General features: G+C 35.5%; 1 long non-coding RNA gene across 1 annotated transcript; it reads left to right on the top strand.

Moving 5' to 3' along the window:
- Positions 1–1365: 1365 nt before the first annotated feature.
- On the top strand, positions 1366–3661 carry LOC141621904 (uncharacterized). Its single transcript, XR_012532773.1, has 3 exons — positions 1366–1514; positions 1612–1721; positions 3472–3661. It is a non-coding gene; the product is annotated as an uncharacterized LOC141621904 (long non-coding RNA).
- Positions 3662–7847: the final 4186 nt, after the last annotated feature.

Genomic DNA, 7847 nt, shown 5'->3' with positions numbered 1-7847 from the left:
TTTTTTTATTTTTAACAGCTACTTCACGGCTGATCATAAAAAAAACAGTCCCTTCCCCCATTTTTTTTATTCGGCAATTAGGAAAAAAACATGAAAAAAACTTTCCATATTGTTTTTTTTTCTCTTTTTCGGCAATAAGGCAAAAAAAAACTTTCCTTTTTTTTTTCTTTCTCGGTTTACCAAAAAAACAAAAACAAAAAGTATTTTTTTTTTATACGGCAAACCCTAAAAAACGTCCTCCCTCTTTTTTTCTTTCTTTTGCAGCAATATGCCCTAAAACAAGATTTGATCACTAAATTGTTTACCTTTGCTATTAGAACATGATTAGCATATGAAATAATGAACATGATTAATTTATATGCCAAAAACTATATAGCAAAAACAATCTTTTTATCATAAACATGATGATTCCATTTAATTTTAACTTAATCTGCATTAAATCAAAAACTACCAATTCTTCATATGATAATTTTAACTGATTATAAACTATAATATGAAAAATAACATGGAAAAATATCATCAAACTAAAAGAACAAAAAAACGGCAGAGGAAAAAAAAAACAAATCGGCACAAAAAAATTTTTTTTGCCGAACTAAAAAATTCGAAACCCTAAAATTTTTTCGAAAATTCTCATTGTTCATATACAAATTTATGAAAATCATCAAGATTAAAAACGTGGCCTAGTGCTCTGATACCACTTGTGGGAAATAATCTGTATACTTCCCTTAAACTAGAAGGATTATAATGAATTTAACAATGATGATTAAAGGTCATAAACAAAATACATAAACAAAGTATAAGGATTTAGAATTAACCTTCGGTCCTAGCAAATATGGCCTAAGAACAATATCAAAATTGATATTCACCTATTAGTTGCACCCAAGACGATATGAGATATTGTAACGCCCCGTAAATTTCGGACCGTTAATATATTTCGAAAATAATTAATTAATCAAGTAAAATTTGACATTAGTGTATTTAAAGTAAAAATAATTCAAAGAAATATAATTTTATTATATTTTGAAGAAAAGTATTTATTTTGATAGTTTCGAAATGTTTAAAAATAGTTTAAACCGTGTAAAACTTTTTATTTCGAAATAAGGGCGTATCGGGGGGGAAAATGACAATTCGTTTGAACGTTGGGTAAACGAATTTGGAAATGGGTCGTATGAATACTCAATTTTATTGTAATCTCGTGTTTAAAGACTTTGGTCTTGACGGAATTTGCATTTGACTTACGGATTTAATTATTATTGAAACAAGTCAAACCCGACTCGTAAAAATCCCGACTAAAAATCCCGCACTTCCTTTTTCCTCCTTTCCTTCCTCTCTTACGCGCACCCCCTTCCCCCTATCTTTCTTTTTCTGATTTTCTTACCTTCAACTTACCAAAAACCATCCAAACACCATTTTCAACAAAATTTCAAGCTGTTTAGGCCATAAATTCTTCGTTTCTTAGCGGTTTTTCACGAAATTTACCTTTCCGGAATCCCCTCGCCGAGATCTACAACTTAGTATGTTCTAATTTCAGTTTTCATTAAGTTGTTTTAAGACCAAATTTCGGAATTTTCGGTTTATATGCTTATTATTGTGTTTTAATTGTTTATTTAGGTGAAGGATTGGAAGACGAGTTTGGGGACTCGTATATTATTGAAGATAGCGGATAGTTGCTAGTTAGGGTTTCGGTTTTGAGGTGCTAATTGCTCATTTTCTAGCTTAAGGTAACATATTTCGAGTCACTCGACGGATTATCGTCACAATCTTTGTTGTTTTTGTATGTTTTGTAATTTTTGTTGGTGTGGTAATTTTCACATGTTTAGAATGGTTGCATGCATGTCAATTGTTAGCTTAAATTATGCCTTTTGTTAGTTTAAATTATCAAAGTTGAATTGGGGACGATTAATTAATTTTCAGACGGTCTTATACTGAGCAAAAATGAAAAAAATAAGAGGAGTAAGGGCGGGGCAGCAGGCTGGCAGGCCCGTGGCAGGCCCACGGCTAGCCCACGGCTGCCCCGGGTCGGTCCGTGCTTGTTTCGCGGGTTTTCGTACAATCTTGGTCTTTTCGGGTTAATTAATAATAGAATAGTATAAGTAACAAATGGGTAGTATTTTGAATTGAATCATATTAGTAATAAAAATTATGTTAAGGGTAAAACTATGCTTATATTAATAGTTATCACATGTTAGGATAGTTTACAAAATGAAATTGTAAATAATAGGCTCAGAATGAATTGTATAGCGATAATTGTAATGCTTTGTTGATTGTGCCGAAAACTGAGCCTTAATTCCTTTGACTGATTCGATGTCAGTCAATTGAGTGATTGGTCAGCCGCAATTTAACCCGTACCTGTCGCAGGGCTGGGGTTGCGGGTAAAAATTCGGTTGGATGAAATTTTGAATGAATTAGATAGTCGGCCTTTTTCTTGTTTTAGGCCATTCATTATATTTTTATCTCACATGTGTAATTAGTTGATTTAAGTAGCTTTTTATATTGTAAAAACGGCCCTAGATTCCCTGAAGCCTTTAATATGATTACTATTGTTAGAATTAGAAATTAGTATTGAGGATTCTGTTGGATTGTATGCTGTATATAGACATTTATATAGCCTTTCACATGATAGAATATTAGATTTTATGTTGGTAAGTAGGACTTTTTGCCCTCTTAAGGTTAAGTGGGTGTCTTACTTGACTTGTGTGGTGAGTCTTGTGTGGTGTGGGCTAAAGTATTCAAGCTGGGACTAGCTGGGACTAGGTCCTAGGTGAGTATTTCGGCCTTCATCATAGATAGGTCTTTATAGTCTCTGACGAGTATATGTTCACTGCTTGATAGCCTTTGTGTTCCTGACTAGTGGATTTATATCCAAGTTGGGGCATGATCTCAGGTACTTATTTTGATAGTATGGGGTCAGCTTAAGTACTAGCCAACCCTTCGGTGGTGTCCTTAGGGTACTCACTTCACTTTGTTTTAAAAAAAAGTTGTGGGTCTTGGGTGCGGTGGTGTGTATCCGCATGTCTAGGTCTGCGCAGATTTTAGGCTAGGGTTGTGTTGTCTCTTGGCCATGTTTTTTTAATAGTAACCGCTGAGCCAAGATACCGGTTCGATTACCTTCCCTACCTCGTGGTATAAACTCGAGTTACAAAGTGACTATTGACGGTACTAAGAACTTGTGCCTGTCTTTGATATATTGCCCTTTCTTGTTTGATGATTTTATGAATCATAGAAGGTGAGATGCAAGCCGGCTATGGTTGATAGAGTTTGGATTACAAGTTGTTATATGTTTCACATGATAGTCTAGTTTGGTCAATTTAGGGCTCATATGTTAGAATATTGGATAATTGATTTATTTATCATCTTGTTTACATGTTTTACTACATGTTACATTAATTTTGACGATTCGTGGCTGGGAGGACTCGAAGTTACTCCCCACTGAATTGTGGCTTTCGTGTTTGTATAAAATGCGATTGACAGGTTGTTGATGCTTAGTTGGGGTCACAGACGGGCTAGTGAGCAAGGAACCTTGGTCCTAGTTTTGGCTATTCTATTAGTAAACCTTTTACACTTTTGGTTTGTATATTATTTGAAGGGACATATGTCTCCCTTTTCTATTTTTGGTTTGTATCCTTATATTTCCGCGTCTTTAGTTATGTATGTAAATTAGTTTATCACCAAGCGGGGTTTTTGACACTCTTCTTGAGTTGGATTAGTTGTGAATGGTTTAGGAAGAAATTTTTTTGAAATTGCAGGTTTTTGACTAGTTGAACCATTTACAAACATATCCTACCAGTTTTTCTGTAGAATTTACGTAATTAATTAAGGCTAGATGTATCAGAGCCCTTTGATTATGCTAGAATCGATCTAAAATTTTCTGTAAAATTTAGTTGTTTTTGTGTTTTTTCTGATGAGAGAGAGGAGGCCAGGTCAAGAAAAAGCATTAGGGTAGAAATAATTCTCTCCCTTTCTTTTTATACAGACCGAAACTTGGAGTCAATTAGGAAAGAAATATCCTTCCTAATTTTCGGTCAAAGTGACCGAAATAAGGAGTATCTCCTCCTTATTTTGGTCTTTCCAAAAATATATAATATGTGTTGAATTGTGATCTAGTGAGGATCGAACCCAAGACCTCTTGGTTTGTGTACCCTCACTATTACCACTATGACACATTCATCTTGTTGATATTAAATATAACTGATTATATTTAATTATGAATTAACAGATTAATTCGTCCAAGCTAACATTATATACATTTAATTAAATATAACTTATTATATTTAATTTACGAATTGACAGTTAATTTGTCTCAACTAATATTATTTTAATTTTCATTAAATAATTATCTCATCAACACATTGACTAACTTTTTAGTCATATTGGGCATCAATGTGATTATATTTCTATAACCACATTTCTCAAACACATCCTATAGGTGTGACCTTTAGGGACCAGTTGATCACCGCCATCTGTATAATAATAACGTCAAACTTTCTAGCAAGCCAACCGTTATTAGGTAAACGTTAATCAACTGATTAAATATACGAAGTATACCCTTGTGAACCTGTAAGAGATTTACAAATGTTATCACACTAATTTGTGGAGGACACAAGCTCCAACACCCAAGTCTTTGCATTAGCTCCTACAACTCCTACCCAGGTTCATTTTAGTTTGACTCCCTATGTTCATTAGGTTCATTGGTTACAAGTTTCAAGATCGTCGCTCTGATACCACTTTGTAACACCCCCATACTCCAAGTGCCTTACCAGGACCATTTAAGGTATGAAAATGCTACCATCTCGGTTACCCAAGGCAATGATAATCAAATGGACAATAACGAAACGTACTTAAATATTAATAAAGTTTAAGTGATAAAAACCAAATCCAAAACTGGTAAAAGAAATACAAATGTTCCCAAAATCCAAACGACTAAAAGCAACTAGTTCATGACACAGGGAAAGACTCTACGACACGTGATAACTCCATCCCAGCTATCCCTCGCGTAAGCCATCATACCTGCTCAACAACTGCTCACCATCCCTGAATAGATCAGCACAGTTTTTAAAACAATTAAACAGGGTCAGTACTGATTACACAAAATAACCGCTGCAATGAAACAACACTACAAACAACTCAATCAGCACAACTCAATCAACACAACTCCATCTCATCTCCACACACCTGACAACACACTGAAGTGTGTAGTCTTTCCAGAGTACCCATCGCAACAAGTACTCCTTTCCGCCAGTGGGGGATCGCAGCCATTCCCACCTAAGCCCCGCTCATCTCATCCGAGCGATAAACCTATGTTCATTAATGTGCACTTCCCTTCTGTGGCGGGTTCCACAGAAGGCGAATCAAGTGCGTGAAGCCACTCCCGGAAGTGACTCCACTCAGCCAGGGACGCACCCCGAAGATCACAGACAGTTACACAACAATCACCTTATACAAACAACAATTACCAAAACCAATGCCAATACGATAAAGAGTCAACAACGGCAACAATAATCACCAACAATACTATGTAACCAATACTGAGTAGGGAAACCCTACCTGGAATAACAATCACCACAGACGATCTAGCAGCTAATCAGAATCTCTCCTCAACGAAACCCCCTCCTATAACACGTATACATACAATTACCACCACAATCATACAAATCACCCAAAACCCCCAACATTAACCAATTAGGGTTTAACCAAACTTATCAAAACACTATAAAAATTATATAAAAAACTTACCCTCGATGCAACGATCACAACGACGTTTTTCTATGAGACAATCCGACACTCCTAGCCTTGGGATTTGTTAACAATGCGATGGATGCGAAGTACGTAACTGTTAATCTTATTTTTGAAAGGTTTATAGTGTTAAAAGTGATTAAACAAAGTGACGGAATACCCTTTTATATTAATCTCGCATTATTAACAAAACTCGGCTAATCAACCCGTAAAACACCCTTACTCGATCGAGTAAGTGACTTACTCGACCGAGTACCCTAGAGGCAGACTACTGTTTTGCGTAAAAAGCTACTTACTCGACAGAGTAAGCCCCACTCGATAGAGTACCCATAGACACATAAAACCATAGTATTACATAATCTGTCTATAATTAAATCATAGAATTCAATGTATGAACATATCACATTAGGTGACCAAACTAGTATCATAATACATCTTCATAACCAAATGAATACCATCATTTATAATTCCATGAACCTCTACTTGATGTATTTCATAGTGAAACAAACCGTTGAACTTCAGGTTCAGTTGGGGATAACATACTGGTTTGTTTTTACCAGCTTTTCCTTATCATTCTCCCCCTAAGGTGGTAAAAATAATCTATATCAGATAAATTTAATGGGCAATAAATCATTATATCCACCTTAATTGTCTTATGCAGTTGGTTTTTTAAATGTGCTAAATTACAATGCCCAATTCGGGGACTAACGATTTCATATTATAAATAAATTGTGATTTCCACACAATAACCACTCGGAAAATCATTATGTGGCTATAAACAACTTAATATTATATGAACATTTAAGTTCTTTATTACACTCCTAGTAGTAGTTAAATCTCCCTTAAATATACTCACTCTCCGTGTAATATATTGCCTTTAATAAATTTACACGAGAGAGTTTCACCATTTATATCTTCCTTAAGATAAACTTCAGTTATATCAAAACGGGTATAATAGGAACCCGGATGGCCTTAATTGTCACATCTGGATCATTTCGTGTCAACTTTCTTAATTGCTCAAAATCCATGGCAATCTTTCATAAGATTAAAATGTGTCTCAGTCACTTATTATATACCACATTTTAGTTGACAATATTTCTCATGCTAATCTTCTGGTTAACAATATTTAGATTTCTCTATCCGCCAGATAAATGATGTGACATAAGACACAATAAGTGTCTCATATACATAGGCAAAACTCATTAATATTTCAATAAAAAAATGTATTATTCTTTACGTATTTCCATATTGTAACACCCCCATACCCCAAGTGCCTTACTAGGTCCACTTAAGACATGAGAATGCTACCATTTCGGTTACCCGAGGCAATGAATATCAAATAGACCATAAAAGAACGTACTTTAATAGAATAGTTTAAAGTGATACAAGATCAAAATCCAAAACTGATAAAGTAAAATACAACTGTTCCTCAAACTGCAAACCAAAAGAAATAAACTAGTTCATGACACAATGAAAGACTATTAAACAGCTCATGATGACTCAACCCAGCTATCTCATGCGCATCAACTCATACTTGCTCAATAACTGCTCACCATCCCCGAATGCATCACCACAGTTTTTAAAGCAATTAAACAGGGTCAATACTGATTACACAAAACAAACAGCTGCAATAAAACAATACTACAATCCAATCCAATCAATCAAACTAAAGTGTGTAGTCTTGCCAGAATACTCATCGCAACAAGTATTCCACACCGCCAGTGGGGGACCGCAGCCGTTCCCACCTAAGCCCCGCTCATCTCATCCGAGCGATAAACCCAAGTTCCTAAATGTGCACATCCCTTCTGTGGCGGGTTCCACAGAAGGCGAATCAAGGGCGTGAAGCCACTCCCGCAAGTGACTCCACTCAGCCGAGGACGCACCTCGCAAACCACATACAATTATACAACAATCACATTATACTATCAACAATCACCAATTCCTAATCCAATTCCAATATGATATACAACAACAACAACAAACAACCACCAACACATTATGTAATCAATATTGAGTAGGGAAACTCTACCTGGAAATAGCAATCACACGAGACCGTCTCAGCAGCTAATCAAAACCTTTCCGCAGCGACTCCTCCTCCTATAACATATAATCAC

The sequence above is a fragment of the Silene latifolia genome, chromosome X (assembly GCF_048544455.1).
Source record: "Silene latifolia isolate original U9 population chromosome X, ASM4854445v1, whole genome shotgun sequence".
Taxonomy (NCBI): domain Eukaryota; kingdom Viridiplantae; phylum Streptophyta; class Magnoliopsida; order Caryophyllales; family Caryophyllaceae; genus Silene; species Silene latifolia.
Note: the sequence above shows the minus strand (reverse complement) of the source record. Positions and strands in the feature narration are given on the sequence as shown.